The 18,380-nt window shown below is 39.5% G+C and overlaps 1 protein-coding gene across 7 annotated transcripts in view; it reads right to left on the bottom strand.

The window, feature by feature from the left end:
- DGKB (diacylglycerol kinase beta) overlaps positions 1 to 17,827 on the bottom strand; it is an 876,578-nt gene extending 858,751 nt beyond the window's left edge. For 6 of the 7 annotated variants that reach the window (XM_005678984.3, XM_005678985.3, XM_013963166.2 and 3 more), the window contains exon 1: positions 17,086 to 17,492. The gene's annotated coding sequence lies outside the window, so the exon portion shown is untranslated. Of the gene's footprint in view, positions 1 to 17,085; positions 17,493 to 17,621 lie in introns of those variants that run through there. The other variant, XM_018047359.1, reaches the window with a different exon arrangement.

Raw genomic sequence — 18,380 nt, 5'->3', positions numbered from 1 at the left:
GGGTGGCAAAATGGTAAAGAGTCAGCCAACCAATGCAGGAGAGCCAGGTTCAATCCCTGGGTTGGGAAGATCCATTTGGAATAGGAAATGGCAACCACTCCAGTATTCTTGCTTGGAAAATTTCATGGACAGAGGAGCCTGGTGGGCTACAGTCCCTGGAGTCACAAAGTGGCAGACACAACTGAGCAATTGAACACACACACACACACACACACACACACACACACAGAGGCCACCAGAGTAAGAATTCTATAGTGGACATTATTCTTAACACCTGGGTCTCCTTCATTGTACGTGCCAGTGTTGGTATTTCTTGAATCATTTAATCAACTAAGACTCTAATACCTCTCTTTCCTGTGTTTAATGAGTCCTCTTTCCAATTGCTATCTTAAATCTGAAGGGATCAACCCTCTTCATTGTCATATTTTGTGTGAAAAGAGAGGCATATATCTGAAAATTAGAAGGCAAGGTCATTGCTTAGAATGTTCAGTTCAGTTCAGTTCAGTCACTCAGTCATGTCCAACTCTTTGAAGCCCCACAGACTGCAGCACGTCAGGCTTCCCTGTCCATCACGAACTCCTGGAGTTAACTCAAACTCAAATCCATTGAGTCGGTAAGGCCATCCAACCTTCTCATCCTCTGTCGTCCCCTTCTCTTCCCACCTTCAATCTTTCCCAGCATCAGGGTCTTTTCAAATGAGTCAGTTCTTCACATCAGGTGGCTTCACATCAGCTTTAGCATCAGTCCTTCCAATGCATATTCAGGATTGATTTCCTTTACGATGGACTGGTTGGATCTCTCTGCTGTCCAAGGGACTCTGAAGAGTCTTCTCCAACAGCACAGTTCAAGAGCATCAGTTCTTCAGCGCTCAGCTTTCTTTATAGTCCAGCTCTCACATCCATACATGACTACTGGCAAAACCATAGCTGTGACTAGATGGACCCTTGTTGGCAAAGTAATGTCTCTGCTTTTTAATATGCTGTCTAGGCCAGAGAAGGTAATGGCAACCCACTCCAGTACTCTTGCCTGGAAAGTCCTGTGGACGGAGGAGCCTGGTGGGCTGCAGTCCATGGGGTCGCAAAGAGTCGGACACGACTGAATGACTTCACTTTCACTTTTCAGTTTTATGCATTGGAGAAGAAAATGGCAGCCCACTCCAGTGTTCTTGCCTGGAGAATCTCAGGGATGGCGGAGCCTGGTGGGCTGCCACCTATGGGGTCGCACAGAGTCGGACACAACTGAATCGACTTAGCAGCAGCAGCCACATCAGGTTGGTCATAACTTTTCTTCCAAGGAGCAAGCGTCTTTTAATGTCATGGCTGCAGTTACCATCTACAGTGATTTTGGAGCCCAAGAAAATAAAGTCTCACTGTTTCCATTGTTTCCCCATCTATTTGCCATGAAATGATGGGACCAGATGCCATGATCTTAGTTTGTAGAGCATAGAATATAGAGCATTGCTATGAAGTTTCAAAGTTCATAATATGTATGTAGTGTTTGAGCTCTCTTATTTAAATACTGAAATTAGGAAGTGTAAGTAAACAAGCATTGGTAAGCGTAATATCTGCTGGCCTGTCAGAATTTTTTTAAAACTTAATGATTTCTGTAACATTTATTAAAAGTGTACATCTTGCACTCCAGGGGGTATGATATGGATAAAAAGGAACACGATGGAACCAGGTAGTGGTGATGTTACAGAGGACGTGGCAAGGAATCTATGCCTAGCCCAGGAAAGATCTTTTCTATCACTGACTCTAATATGGTGAAAAGAAAAAAATCTGGTTCAGATTCTAGCATTGGCAAGAATTAGGACCATGACTCAGCTCTGTTTGGCTTTCACTTTGATTCACAATTACACTAGCAAATAATCCTTGCAGAGAATAAACACAGGATTAAGAATGTGGGTGAGTAGGTGCTCCCTGAGGCTTTGTTTTATTCCACACAAGGGCATAGTCAAAGTTCAAAGTGCCAGAATATCATGCAGAGGGCGGAATCCTCCCCGCCAACACAGTGTAGGACCTGGGATTTGGTTCTTTTAATCACCATCTCGGTAGGAGGACCATATCAGTACTAAAGGGCCAGCCCTCTTCATGTAACTGGCATTCTTGCTGCACCAAAGAGCTATTTCTTCTTCTCTTTCCTGTCCTTTATTAGGCAAACCAACCAAACTGCAGAGGGCCCAGCTCTAGCCTACCATAAAGCCCACTGGGAAAATCCTCCCGCTCCAAAACAGATGGGAGAGGAAGGTCACCTCATAAATCAGTGCTCATTTTAAGAAACAGAACTGCATATTACCTAACAGACAATGAACATCCCCTGGTTTGTAACAGGCCACCAACACATTGCTCTTTGTATGGTATTGCTGCTGTTTACTGGCTAAGTTTTGTCCCTCTCCTTGTACCCGATGGACTGTAGCCTGCCAGGCTCCTCTGTCCATGGGATTTCTCAGGCAAGAATATTGGAGTGGGTTGCCACATCCTTTTCCAGGGGATCTTCCCAACCCAGGGATAAAACCCTTGTTTCCTGCTTGGTAGGTGGATTCACTACCACAGAACCACCTGGAGAGCCCAGGTGCTCATCATCGTATAGGGAAGAACAAGCCTTCAGGTGAATCAATGAGTAGTTTTTAATTAATCCCTTGGCAATATAAAGTGGAAAATGAAAAGGAAAGATGTCAAATAAGAAAATAAAATTCCACCCCCAACTGACAGAAACAAAAAAGTGGAATAAACACACTCTGGACAAGTAAGACAGGGGGAACCTTGACTTCCACCACCTTCAATTCAGACCAATCAAGGAAGTCGTTTTTCAAAACCGAAAACTAGTTTTTCATGTTTTTCCTGTTTAAAAAAGTGAAAGTCACTCAGTCGTGTCCGACTCTTGGCAACCCCCTAGACTATACAGTCCGTGGAATTCTCTAGGCCAGAATACTGGGATCTTCCCAACCCAGGAATTGAACTACGGTTTCCTGCACTGCAGGCAGATTCTTTACCAACTGAGCTATTCCTGTTTTGCCTACAATAAATGTTATACAGAAATACATTAACCTCTTTCAGTGATGTAAAAAACCAATAAAAAGGAAAAAATCTAGCATATCCAGTTACATGTGTCAGCTTACCAGAATTTACCAAATGTAAAATCTAATAGCTTCCCAGTTTGAAAGGCTTCTCAAAAAAAGAAAAAGAAAGAAAGAAAGGCTGCTTTTTCCACACAGTTTTAATTTCCTTGTGAAGTTGTACTTTTTTTAAATCCTAGAAATAAAATTAACGAGGGCACATACTATACTGTGTTCTAGGCAAAATGACACTCTGGTATTCTTGCCTGGAGAATCCCATAGACAGAGGAGCCTGGCGAGCTACAGTCCATGGAATCACAAAAGAGTCAGACATGACTTAGCAACTAAACAACAAGTTTTTTATAGGTCTCAGTTAACCTTACTTGTTTATATTGCTTAGTTAAAAGTATATAGGGAAAAAAAAAAACACTAGAAATTCAAAAGCTTTTTCAGGGACACCCTCAGTCTGTGATTTCTGAGACTACATGTAAGTGAAAAGTCCAAATTGCAAAGCAGACTAGTGTATAGCTATGAATAAATTCACTTGAAATCAAAGTTGACAGGAATAATATTTCCTCCAGAAAATGCCCTCAGTTATCTCCTTAGTTGAGATCTGCTTCTATGGGAAGACTGGAGGAAGGATGGGGTTATGGGAAAGCAAGAATCTGAACAAGTGACCACCCACACACCAATTGTGCCTGAAAATCACAATGAAAGCTTTCTATAAGAATTTTTCCACATTTTTTCTAATATGCCTGAGAAAACTTCTTTTTTTTTTTTTCTGTTATTGGCACATCACCATTTAAATAAGGCTCTGAGAAAGTGTCCTAGCGCCGGGGAAAACAGACTAGGTTATTTTCTATTCTCTCCACATTGGTGACCTCTTAGCTTTCTGTTTATTTCCTATAAGCCCTCAAAGTCTCCCTCCTTGTTCTTGTCAAATATTGAAAACAACCCTGATCCTTTTCCCTCCTTATATTCAGGTTCACAACTAAATGCCAATCATCAATCTGCAGATAAATGTCACAAATAAAACAAATGCCTAAATCTAATGTAAGCTGCCAATCTTGCAGAAATAAAGCTCTAATTCCTACCCTCATATAAAAAAAATAATCTCTTCCTATATGGCAGAAACCAACACAACATTGTAAAGCAATTATCTTCCAATTAAAAATTTACAAATTTTTAAAAGTTAAAAAAAGATTACTCTCATTCTCTCAAAACAGAATCACATGACTTATATCCAATTGAGCAAATATATTTATTACTATTATGTTCCAAGGGGAAAACATATGCTAAAGCATAGACAGTTGTTCAGAATCACTGAAAAATCATGCTGAAAAATGCACAGGGAGGACATAAGAAACAATGTATTTCAGAGAATGAGGATAAAAACATTGCTGACCCAGGGAGATGCTCTACAAGATAACTGATTGACCCTAGTCTAGAAAGAGACATTTTCAAAGTTCACTTACATATTCAGTGATTTTTTTTAGGTACCTGTTTTATACCAGTTACTGTTCTAAGCTCTGAGAAATAAAGAGCGTGAGACACAATGGAGAACAAGTCAGATGAGAAAGGAGCACTGACAGAAAGGGTATTTTAAGCAGCTTAATGTCAAAAGAATACTGGGTTGGAAGAGAACAGAGTGGCAACAGACATTCTTGCAGAGATAAAGAGGGGCAGTGTCATGGAGTTTTATCTCCATGCATGCTTAGTCATATCTGACTCTCTGCGACCCCTAGGACCATAGCCCACCAGGCTCCTCTGTCCATGGGATTCTCCAGGCAAGAATACTGGAGTGGGTGGCCATTTCCTTCTCCATTGAGCAAGGGTATAGAGAAGGTGGGTGGCAATGGGGAACAAGGTTGAAGTAATTGTGGATATTCATATTCTTTAAAATTCAAACCAAAGTTAATTAAAATATTTAAATGCCAGTACTAAATGCCAGTACAAAAAAGTAAATGACACAGAGGAAAGGTTACAGATATTCAAGTGTTTCTTTTCTTAAGGAAATATACAGTACATGTGCGGCAGGGTTATGAGAAGACTGCTGTGGAGAATGGTAAGGAAAATAAAACATAGGCACTTGAAGAATTACAAAGATGAGACTAAGATGGGAGATCACAAATTTATTATGGTACTAGTTTTCATGTTTGTTTGTTTGTTTTAAATTTTCACTAGCATTCAGTACCCCAAGTGAAAAAGCAAAGCCAGGGTGCTCAATAGAGAGATGGTAGATTTTGTCAGATATAAAATGAAAGAAAAGAATACAAAGGAATAAAGATCTGGTTGAGCAAAGAGTTATTTATTTAAGTTTTATACTAGGCCTTGCCTGAATAGTATAGAAAAGGTGAATGAGAAAAAAAGCATTGGAAGAAAAGGTATGTCAAGGTACTAGAGACTGGTAGGAGGTAGAGAGAATTAGGTGATGACTGCTTCCTGATTCATTATCTCAAACATGATAAATTTCAGGTAATATCAAGATTCAGACTGGAGTCATTGTCCAGTGGTTAACCTGCAACAGAGTGGTATGTTAACGAAGGTAAGGTGGCTAAGGAATTTCTGTAGGGTATTGATTGACTTATCTACCTATATACTTTCATTAATCATTATCAAAATAGGAGATATAAAAAACTGTCATCCAGATTTCTAAATTTGAAAGAGTAATAAAGATGACAGATGATACCAAAGGCAGTTGCTGCTGCTGCTGCTGCTGCTGCTGCTGCTGCTAAGTCGCTTCAGTCGTGTCCGACTCTGTGCAACCCCATAGACAGCAGCCCACCTGGCTCCCCCGTCCCTGGGATTCTCCAGGCAAGAACACTGGAGTGGGTTGCCCTTTCCTTCTCCACCAAAGGCAGTAGGGGATGATAATACAAAAAGCAATGCAAAATGAAACAATGTATCTCAGATGAACTGTTTTTATGCCATACCCTGAACTGCTGAAAGGAGTCACACATTGAGTGATAAACAGTAATTTACTACTATCATTGTAAATTGATTACTTAAATGCCCCCCAATATAATCCAGATTCTAGATTTCTCTTATCATAAAGTCTCCAGCACTGTCAAAAAACTTTAAATTTTCTCCACTTTGTACAAATTCTACAAAATAATTTTAAAGTCCAGAAATATCCTCAATTTAGCACCACAAAACATGCACACCTACTCAGATTGCTCTTCTCCTCCTTCCTTTCCTCTTTCTTTATAGAGAATGTTACTCGTGGTCCAAGCCACCAATTCAATTCCACATTCTGTGGTATCCATCAAACATCCCTTTAGCTTCTACATTTTAATTATTTCAACATCTCATAGTTATGTAAACATGCTCAAGAATCTCCCACATTAGAAAAGAAAAAAGCTTCCTCAAATCTCTATGATTCTTCGGAACCAGCCTATCTTTTCTCAAAAGCTATGTAGACAGACATGTAGCATGAGTCACACTATCTCCGTTTCCTGAGCTCCTACCCAATCCTTAACACATTTTTTTATGTCAGCTTCACCCCAATCACACCATTAGCTAAGGAAGATCAGCATGGAGCCCCTGTGTTCAAATCTAAGGATTTTTTTTTTCTTTTCACTCCTCATCTTAACCTCTTAGCAACATCTGGCAGCTATGAATACTTCGTCTTTCTTGTGGGAGGTTTTTCTCTGGTCTTTGGAATACCACAGATCTCTCACTGTTTTCCTCCTCTGTGACGATTCATTTTCCTCTTCACAATTCCATCTACTCCAATACACTCAAAAATATTCGAATTCATCAAGATGTGTTCCCTAAATTATATGCTTTCTCATTCTACATTATTTTCTCATGAATTGTTATCTATTTCAAAGGAATGAATTACCATCTGTACCACACAATTTATATATCTCTTTCCCTTCTCTGCTGCCCTCATCTCTTTACTCATGTAGCCAACTGTTCACTCAAGAGTTGTGCTGGATGAATGAAAGGAATACTGGTTTCCACTTGAGGGTAAAAGAATAATGATATCTTGTGAATATATCCTTGCGGATACTTTTATTGTCCTTTTTTTTGATAAATTCCAAATTTCCCTCAAGACCCAACTCAAACTCTAAATGATCTGTGATTAATTTCTTAGTGTCTTATTTCTCCATCTCCTATAGCAATCAGGTAAGCCTCTGCAACTACTTTTACTGCTGCATGTAGACCACGATATTATAATTTCTACATCTATGTGTCTTCCCGCAACACCCAATTTAGAAGCTACTTAATGTTAGGGCCAGATTCTATTTATAATTTTCTTCCCTGAACTTACTAATCTGATGTATGGTAGATGCTTGGAAATTAGAACAACACATTGTGTTCTGGGGTTTTCAAGTATATATTAATAGATACTTCCATAAAGAGGGATTCTGTGATTAAATAAGGTCAGAGAAGTTTGTACTAAATCTCACTCCAAGAGAATCCAACACACACTTGCATCTGAAGAATTGTAAGACATCCTTTATATGGAAAACTATTTAACTTTGCTTAATGTGTAGATGGGTTTCCCAGGTGGCACACTGGTTAAGAATCTGCCTGCCAAGCAGGAGATGCGGGTTCGATCCCTGGGTCAGGAAGATCCCCAGGAAAAGGAATGGCAACACACTCCAGTATATTTGCCTGGAAAATCCCATGGACAGAGAAGCCTGGCGGGCTACTGTCTATGAGATTGCAAAGAGTCAGGCACAACTGAGCAACTAAACAACGTTTAGATAAGGAAAGCTTCCTTTCCCTTTTCTTCTCTTAAAACACATTGGTATTTCTCAAACAATTTTTCCTTATTTCTTGAGATAGTTAGGATTTTAACTTATTAGGATCAGCAAAACAGATGTCAAAGACCCAGAGAGTATGGCACGTCCTCTTCACCCATGATACTCACCAATGTATAGCTCCTTCAAAAGAGCTCTGACACTTCTTAGCAGAAAAGAAATTTTGATCAACAAAGTACTACAATTCTATTGACATATACATCAAATCTAACAGATTCTTAGTGTTTCCTTTTTTGCAAAGTTATTAATTTCAAGAATTCAACCAACAGAATAGGAAAATTATTACAGCCACATTGAAACCATTCTTTTGGGGTTTTTTTGAAAGTGCGCTTATAAAGATAATATGGGCTTCCCAGGTGGCGCTAAGTGGTAAGGAACCCAGCTGCCAATGGAGGAGATATAAGAGATACAGGTTCAATTCCTGGGTTGGGAAAATCCCCTGGAGGAGGGCATGGCAACCCACTCCAGTAGTCTTGCTTGGAGAATCCCACGGACAGGGGAGCCTGGCAGGCTACAGTCCATAGGGTTGCAGAGAGTCAGATATGCCTGAAGTGACTTAGCACACAAAGATAATATAGTTACCTCAACACCAGCTGTGCCACCACGCAGTTCTGCAGGTAGTTTGAATGAAAGGAGCATTAGTAGCTCCAAAACAGAATCCCCATTTGAAGCTCAAAAACCTTACCACTTTACTCCCGCAGAATGCTGTCTAGTACACTTTGGATAGAGCACATTTAAAACCAAAGACCCAAAACAAAACAACAGCCCTCCCATGAAAGGCTTTTATGCTTTGCTTTCTTCCATGTGTTATAGGGAAGGAACCTCTACTTGCCAAACAGAAAGTTCTGACATATGGCATGGCAAATAACATTATATAACAATAAAGCACCCATCCTGGTAATCAGAACTCTTATTAGGAACAACAGGATCGCAAAGTGACTCATCAGCTTGTGTGCTCTTTCCCGATTCTAGTAATTTGGGACAAGTGTGGGGAAGTTACGAGTTGTTTATGTGCAGCCCAAAATGACAGGCAAGAGAAGTTACTAAGCAACATTGAGTACATGCATTTTTCTCATCTTTAAAAGCTGCCACGAGCTGAATAATCCTGTAATATAAAGGTAAAGGGAAAATCAATGTGGGAGTCATGTTTTTGCCTGAATGAAAATGTTTTGCTCAATAATTCTGAAATTCTGATTCACCATGAGTTCATCTGTCTTGGTTTAAAGGATTATCTCAGGTGTATAATCCCCTTCTATTCACTGTGAACACTAGAAATTTGTTCCATAATGAAAAAGGAAAAAAAAAAAAAGAGGGGGGTGTGGGGGAGAGTAGTTCTTACGGGTCTTGAAACCAGTTTGTCCTCCAGTAAATGGGATCTTTGTTCTCTATTTAGCATTTTGGTTTTTTTCGTAGCATGTATTACAACGATAACAACCACAACAATAAATCACGCCCTGGGGTCTTTGTTTAATCTGTCTGCTTCCTGTCTCTCTCTCAGTGAAATGAGGCCAGTACTATGGGAACTTGTCTATTATTTTCCACTGCCTTCCCTGAGTCTGGCCCAGTGCCTGACAAAGACAGTAGCCCATCCATGACTGAGAGATGAAACAGAATCCAGTGTCATGGTGTTACGAGTTGTGTTTCTTAAGGAGATGGTTTTAATAATTATGTCTACCGAACCTTACATTTCCCAGAAATAGTTGAGTGTTGCTGACAATCTCTACAACATATACTACAAAGAGCAGGCAAGTGAGAATTCCGCAGCTCTTGTGTCTTTTGATTAAGGAAGCAGCAAAGGGATTCCTTGGTCAAAAGCCCAGGAAGAACTTTTCCTTACATTCTCTGTCTCAGCAAAGCAACTTGCTGAATAAACTACAAACTCATCTTTTGTGCTTTAAGCCTGTTTTCAGGTCAAGGATCCTATAATGCTTTTGCACAGTACCTCTGTTTCTTCCTCTATCCAGTTTATCCAATTCAAAAGGAGCTGATCTAGGGAGTAATCAGTCTCCTCACAGAAGAGGTCACATTTCCCAGCAGGCTTGGCTATAAACAGCAGAGCAGTCAATATCAACGAAAACAGAATATCATTCTGTATCTTAAATGAATGATGTAGATATGTTAGTCGCTCAGTTGTGTCCGACTCTTTGCAACCCCACGGTCTGTAGCCTGTCAGGCCTCTCTGCCCATGGAATTCTCCAGGCATGATACTGGAGTGGGATAGCTGTGACTATATTTTTAAGAAGAAGAATGAAAATGAAAGACCTCTTATTATGATTCTAGTTAAGAGGAGGTGAATTAAAATTTTGCTAGCCACTCTATGGGTGGTGTTTACATGTGTTATTTAAATGATCTGGGTTAACTGTTACCATTTTTTATAATTCAATAAAACCCTTTTGGGAAAAATAATAAGACTCTATAGAGAATGTTGATTATAACATTTAATAGATTTTATGAGTCATATTTTAATAATATAAAACTAAGATTAAAAACTATTTTTAGATTTAGATTTTATTTCAAATATTTTCTCTGTTATTGATATTTCATTCTTTACCTAAGACAACATCCCCCAAATTAATAAGAAATAATAAATAACTAATACTTTTAAATATTTATTATGTGCCTTCTGTTCTCAGACCCTTACATGATTAAATCATTTAATTCTATGAAGTGGGTATCATTTTCATTTATCCCTGCTTTTCAAAGAGAAATCTAAAGCGTAGAATTTAACTAACTTGCTCAAGGTCATCCAAGTAGTAAAGATTTGCAGCTAGGCAATTTGAATATAAAATGTAAGTTTTAACCCCTATATCATAGTGTCTAAGAAGGAAATAATGAAATTCAAATGAGCATTGTTGCATGTTCAGAAATTATACATGGAGTCAACTTCTCCACATCTTCAAGATGAATCATCAAACATGATATGAGCTAAGATTCTTTCAACCTAATTGTAATTATATTACAAAAGAAGGCCTAGCCACCTTAGTGGGGAAAGCTTATCCAGAGATTAGTCTGTTGACAGAATTTCAAAGAGATTTTAAATAGCTACCGCACTTCTCATTCCGTCTGTCCTTTTCCTGGTTATAATTTAATATTTCATAACTAATTCATGTGGATTAGAAAGAGACTGAAATAGAATCATTTGACCTAAGATGATATTTTTAATAAAAATATTGTGTTTTGGAAAGCCTTATGTGATGTCCATCTAGTTCACATTGTTATAATATTTACATACTTACGGAAAGAAATTTTAAAAATCATTTACCAAGTAAAACCCAAATTATCCCATAAACAGAAAATGCTTCTTTTGGAGGAGGAGAAATGGGGATTAATTTTCCCACCATTATCCAGGCTTCCCTTGGTGGCTCAGCTGGTAAAGAATCCTCCCACAATGCAGGAGAACTGGGTTCTATCCCTGGGTTGGGAACATTTGCTGGAGCAGGGAAAGGCTACCCACTCCAGTATTGTCGCCTACCCACTCCAGTATTCTCGCCTGGAGAATTCCATGGACTGTATAGTCCATGGGGTCACAAAGAGTCGGACACAACGGAGCAACTTTCACTCTCACCTTCATCCATTTCTTCATTTTTCTCTAGTGGTAGTCAAGTTTCTATCGTCTGGTCACAGATATGACTCAATATTTTTGAGCAATGACTGAATTAAAGCCTCAAGACTTTTCCTCAAAAAAGAGTTCAACAAACAATTTATAAAAAGCACCATTTTGCAACTTTATTGTCCCACAGAGCAAAACATTTTTAATGGATAATTTATTCCAATATTTGTTTTCCCCCTTAAAAATACATTAGTACCATAAACTAGCTCTCATTACAAATTTCAATATTATGATTTGGAAATAAGTATGACATCTATCATATCATAAAACGTTAGCTCCTATGTTCTAGATATGCAGTTCCAGACAGGGTGAGAAATATCTTGTGAGTAATTTTATAATAATTATGAGTTCAATGTATTAAAATATACTACGTGGCTCAGACCTTGCAACTTACAACTGAAAGACTATTCTCTAGCCTTCCTTTGCAGGGGTAAAGCCTGTGAAGGGCCTCCCTTGTGGCTCACTGATAAAGAATCTGCCTGCCAATAAGATCCCCTGGAGAAGGAAATGGCAACCCACTCCAGTATTCCTGCCTGGAGAACACAGAGGAGCCTGGCAGGCTATAGCTCATAGGGTCGCAAAGAGGCAGACACGACTTAGCGACTGAACAACAGCAAAGCCTGAGAAAGGGACTAATTTTTTCATAGAATTGAATTAGAGCTTTGAATCCTGTATACCAGCACTGAAGTCCCAGAGATAAAAAAGGCTTGGTTTCCTTAGATAAGATTATTCAACCTTCTGTGGCATATTCAATTTTAAAGTCAAGCACACATTTCAGTGGAACCATTGAGAAGGACACGGGGCCAGTGGTGGAATATAAACAGAATTCAAGAAGGTGATGATACTAGAGCAGAAGCTTAAGAGATACAGATGCATCAGCAGGTAAATCCTAACAGACTGACTGTATCCAGAAAGAAGTTATAGACAGAGATAGCCTTCTCCAGGGGAATCTTCCTGACCCAGGGATCAAACCTGGGTCTTCTACACTGCACACAGATTCCTTCCCATCTGAGCAACCAGGGAAGCCCCAAAATAGCCATAAGTGAAAGTGAAGTTGCTCAGTCATGTCCAACTCTTTGCAACCCCATGGACTGTGGCCTATCAGGCTCCTCTTTCCATGGGATTTTCCAGGCAAGAATACTGGAGTGGATTGCCATTTCCTTCTCCAGGGGATCTTCCCAACCCAGGGATCAAACCCAGGTCTCCCGCATTGTAGGTAGACAGACGCTTTACCATCTGAGCCACCAGGGAAGTCCCAAACAGCTTGTAACATGCAGGGTCATAACCAACCAGTGATAAGAGTAGGTTGGAGCTCTTGGTTAAAAGCATGGGCTCCAGAGCCAGACTGTTGGGTTCCCATCCCAGCTGGATCCTAGTCTCTAACTGTGTGGTAAGTCATTTAACCCTCTTGTGCATCAGTGTTCTCTTTAGAAAATGGAAATGATGATGATAATAGGATTATCCCATTTGAGTACTTTCAAGATTATATGCTCAAAATGCTTAAACAAGCAACTAGCATGTAGGAAGCACACAATAAAAGTTACTGTCACTATTTTTAAAATATAAGGGCAAGAAAGCCAAGGCACCACATTCAAAAATCAACCCTTGAAACTAACTCTATTCCTAACCTCCACCGGCAGTATCACAAATGATAAAGAAAGAATCAGGGCTGACATCATGAATGTATTTGCAAAGCCCCATCACCATACAGATCTATGAAAACAGCTCAGTAGCATCACCTTTCCTTATGGAGCATGTACATTTATACACTGATTTTGAAGATGACAGCTTTCGTGCTCCTTAATCTGTAGTGACTGGCATATTGCCAATAAGAAATAACTGAGTCAAGGACATTGTGTTTCAAACTTAAAATGCAATACAGACTCCCTGTTACAAGGCAAATTCTTCATTTCCAATTGTTGACTCAGATAATACTTAAAAAAAAAGAATTTCAGCTGTTTAAATTTAGCATGCTGAGAAAGACCAATCTTAAAATATTGTTTGGCGTTATGCCCATAACATTTTCATTTTATTCCTTGTTACTATTTGTCTTCTGTGATGAGATGACAAATGACAGTAATCATGTTATTCTTAACACTTCAAATTTTACCTAAATGAACCATTTTGCTTTTATCCTCACCAGTTAAAGATGGCCTTTCATTTCCTGGCAAATTTTCAGAAGGTGATTATGCAAGAGCCAGTGATATTTCCAAGCACTGTTTTTCCTCTTCAGTCATCATCTAGTCTTTATCCCTACTTTTCTTTGAATCATCATTTTTACTCTTGAACACACATACACGCACACACACACAAAGGAGATTATCTGGACACAAGGCTAATCTAATATTTATAATCAGACCTATTTAAGGAGATATTTTGATTCTCTGCTTTATCTGTGTCTTTAAACATCTCCACCCCACACACAGCCCAAAGAGGTTGTTTTTAAGAGTTCCCCAGAGCACAGAATCCAGACAAGGTCTCAGCCCAGCCTCCAACCATGTGATCTCCTTATTTTACTCCCACATTAACTCCATCATCTTTCTTCCCAGCAAAGATGCCCTCAGCTTCATTTTCGTGATTCATGAAGCCAGAGCAGAACACTGAAATTGGAATTGTAAAGTATGCCACATTTGGTTTTAGGGTCAATTTAGGTTCCAATTTAAGCAGATTCAATCTTGGGTATCAGTAAAGCTGAGAGTTCTCTCTTGACTGATATAATTTTTCAAGCACTCTGAGCCCAAACCATCCACAAAACAATCAGCTCATTCCACTTGATCCATGGTAGAGTACCTTTGTAATAAAACAAAGTGACAAAGTGATGAAGGGTTGGAGCTAGTCACACTTGAGGGCTAATGCAAACCCACCATTACTAAATATGTTCTTTTGGTAATTTGCTTATTCCCTCTGGGGCTGAATTTCTTATAAATGGGAGAGAATGCCATCTCTCTCCTGTAGCTCTTATCCCATAAGTGAGAAATCATATTCAAAGTGCTTAACCTTGGGAAGGGCATGACAGGGGAAGGTACAAACTACTTGGTTTGAAATAAATAAAATACAAAGATGTAATATACAGCTCGGGTTATACAGCCAACATTTTATAATTTTTCAATGGAACACAATCATAACAATACTGAACCACTATGTTATACACTTGAAACTCATACTGTAAATTGACTACAATTATAAAGCAAACAAAGTGCTTAACCTAAGTCCTGCCATTACTGCTCACTATAACCAGGAACTTCTAATGGGTTACGCGGTGAGAAAACCATGCATGCAAATAACTTAAGGAGCTATCAAGGAGTTGAACCTACTTCACAGTCAAAACCTTAAGGATGAACAGGTGGGTGGGATTCTTACTGGAGGTCATATTTTGTGTTGGTGTTTTGCAAGAGAAAGAAAATGCCATGGATGCAAGAGGAACACTAGGAAGAGGCTTCACCAATATCTTGTCTAGAACTCCCTCCAGGCAGGTGCTTCTAAGCTAAAGGCGTTACTCTTATAAAGAGAATAATGCTAGAGTACCAAGCATACATAAGCACAGTTCTATTCCTGAGGCCAGCCAGGAAGAGAAGCACCCAGGAAAGGATATTCTTAAAATATCATTTCAAGCCTGGATATCAACGTCACAGTCATGATTGGTAGGCAGAGTTAGATTGAGGGACCAGATGATCTTCGTCCGGCTTGTCTGGCCACAGCTCTTCCTTCTTTCACGTGTGCAAGGAAAAGCATGAGTCACAGGATACTTGTCTAGTTCAGACTCTGTTCCAGCAAACCTTACCAATGGTTTAAACTTCAAAATAATTATTTTATTCCAAAAATGGCTTTGCAAATCTTCTCCTCGGATATAACACGAGGTTTGTTTACCAATAGGACAACCAAAATACCAAGCAAAGGTATTCCCCAAACTCAATACCACCTGCCTAAGTTTTTTTCTTTAAAGAGATCCTGAAGGACTCCTATTCAATCTAAATTTTTATCAGTTTCAACCAGGTTCTCAGGCTGATTTTTATTCTCTTTAGCTAAATTATTGAAGTTTGGATAATGATTTATTCTAGAGTTATCTGGGAACTACTTATAAACTCACCACAAACATATTCTTTTAGTCTTTGTATAGATTTTTTTTCTTTTTTGCTAAAAACTTTAACCACCATCATGCATGCACTATCATAACAAATATATCCCCTGGTTTATATTTGACTTTGTGATGTAAGTTTTTTTGCACTGAGAAATTATGCATGTGTGGAATGGAATACCTCCAACAAGCTGTGTATTGCAATAAGAACACAAATATACCTGGAGATCCCTAAGATGCATAGGCAAAGTAATTAAATTATATTCAGAATATGTTTATAAAAAAACACAATTAGGCAGTTAGACAAATATTGATAAAACTGAAAACTATAATATTTGGAGATTATTAAACTAAAATAATTGGAAAAGACTGATCTTTTGTTTCCTCTTTTCTAATAATAGAGAATTCCGATTACTTTATATTTCACAATAGTTGCCTCATAAGGCTTTGACACCCCTTTCCACCTATAGAATTTATGGCAGTACATGAAAGTGTTCAGCTCAAAATTCTGGATTATGTTTTGGATAACCTCTGCTTTTCCATTAATATTTCTTGGAGAAAACTATAGTAACATAGTATTGTCTTCAACTATCCTGTAGCTAAATCTAGTATTTTTGTGACATATTCTTTCTGCTTGAGAGTCCTCTTTTTTTCTCTATTATAAAAATATAGTCAGTGTAAGAGAGGACCTGGTTAGAAATACCCCAGTGTTCTTAGATTATTCCTGGTTTCCTTTTTGAAAAAGACCTTTCATGCTCTGCTTGTATTCACATTCATTTGGTCATTTGCTTTACAATGGGCTGACCTGTTTCTACCTCCTTTTAAAAGTTGGTTATCTGCAATTTGAGCAACCAGTAGAAGTCATTTTCTTAAAAAGTTTTTTAAGCCTCATTTTTTTTTCCCAGTGAACACAGTGCTGCTTGGATCTAAGTATAAATCCATGTATGTAATAAACCAACACTTAGAAATTTCAAAGAAGGCACCGTTTAGCAAGTGGAAGAGATTATTGCTGGAGTAAGAAAGTGGGGAAATCCTGTACCCACTAAAGAGTACTTGAATGTTTCTCATATCATCAGTGTGGCCTCAGGTTGTTGCCTAGCAATTATTTAAAGACCTACTTCACGTCTTAATAAAGTAAATCAAAGACTCTTGTTTTGTTTGATGGCTTCTTTACAGGTTACCAGTAAGTCTGGAATGAAACTTAATTAACTGGGCATTTGAAAATCTAAGCCAGCCTCCTGACAAATTTTCTGTTGAAAATGCAAGCTGTTATGCATTAGCAACTTTCAGAAGCCCACTCTTGTAAGTAAATCTAGAAAACGCATTTACCAGTGTTGTTGCCGAAAATCACCATAAACAGGGTGCTTCCTGCAGACCTACCCGACAAGCAGTGTCCGTAGGTACCTAACAGAGTAACTCGGTCACAGCGTAACTAGGACGGAAGTCAAAGAGACAAACCGATTCAATATCTCCTGGAGAATCCAAAGCTCTGCTTTTCTAACTTTCCTCGCCATTTCTGGTCAGCTTCCCTTCCCCCCGCACCACATACCCAGAAGCCACTCAAATTACCAACCGTGTCGAGCTGAACTTGCTGCAGTGTGATGCAGGCGAAGGCTGGGCACAGCTCTGAAGCCAGAGCGACTGCTTTTCCGGAGAGGAACCGGGACTCGCCAGCTAACAGGATCCCTTCCAATTCACACGCTCCGCTCAGTCAGAAGGCTCCCTCTCAGCTCGGCTTCCCCAGAGGAGTGGAGCTTCAAGAACTCTGCTCACAGCATCTCCTCCTCTCGACTTCCACCCCCTTTCCAGAACACCCAGCCCAGTCTAACTAGTGTCTGAGAGATGGAAATCCACTTCCAGTCAACAACACGGGCTGCCGGCAGCCTCCCGGTTCCTGACAATTTGCAACTCAAAAACCGCGGAGGCTGAAAGCTGGAGGTTTCCGGAGCCTCAAAGTCATCTTGGCAGCCCCCCTCCCCACCCCTCACTCCTCCCACTTCCCCCCTCCTCTACCGCGGCCGCCTCCAGGCTCCCAACTAGGTATCACGAATGATTATTTTATTATCCATACCAATAAGCATCGGGAGGAATTTGTCAGAGATGAAATACCTGTTGTCCATGACTAATGCTCTTCTCTCGTGTCTTTGAGTCCTTGATTTATAGCAAGATGCGTTGATATTGAAGTGTGTGTGCGTCTGTGTGTGTGTGTGTGTGTGTAGCGAGGAGGAGGCGATCCACGCAGCGGCTGCAAGCAACAGCCTTGCCTATCTCTGGCTGCCGCTTCTACAGCTGCTGTTGCTACTACTGCTGTTGGAACTCAGGGAAAATGAGACAGGAGATGGTGCTCTACAGCTATTTAACTGCTGGACCAGTTATAAGACAAGGGAGGAGACTGGACAGGTATGAGTGGCTGTCGTTGAAGCACTGAGCTTGATTCACGGCAATTACTACCATTCAGAATACAATTCCCCTCCAACAGGAAACCTGATACCTGTCTGTCTCTCCCTTCAGCCAACTAAAGTCCTTGATGGGTCATTGTTCATCAATGACCTGCCTAACCCACTTCTAGAAACTGTAGCAGCTACACACTCTTTCTATATTCGGACTTGGTAACCTGGGAACAGGTGATTAGGGGATGGATGAGGATGAAGAAGGAAAGGATGGGAGAGAGTAGGCGAATGTTAAAAGAGTTGTACATATGTCTAACCAATTAGGACACAGGTAAAAATGAAAGTTTTGAACTATGAGTATAAAATAATGAATTGGGGGGGAATAAAAATATGTCAGTAAAAAAAAAAATGCCTGTTTTACAAAATCTGTGCAAAGACAGACAGCTATTAAGGAGTGTGTTTAACAGCTTAAATGCAG

This window comes from Capra hircus, chromosome 4, assembly GCF_001704415.2.
Source record: "Capra hircus breed San Clemente chromosome 4, ASM170441v1, whole genome shotgun sequence".
Classification (NCBI taxonomy): domain Eukaryota; kingdom Metazoa; phylum Chordata; class Mammalia; order Artiodactyla; family Bovidae; genus Capra; species Capra hircus.
The sequence above is the reverse complement of the archived record's forward strand: the minus strand, read 5'-3'. Positions and strand labels throughout refer to the sequence as shown.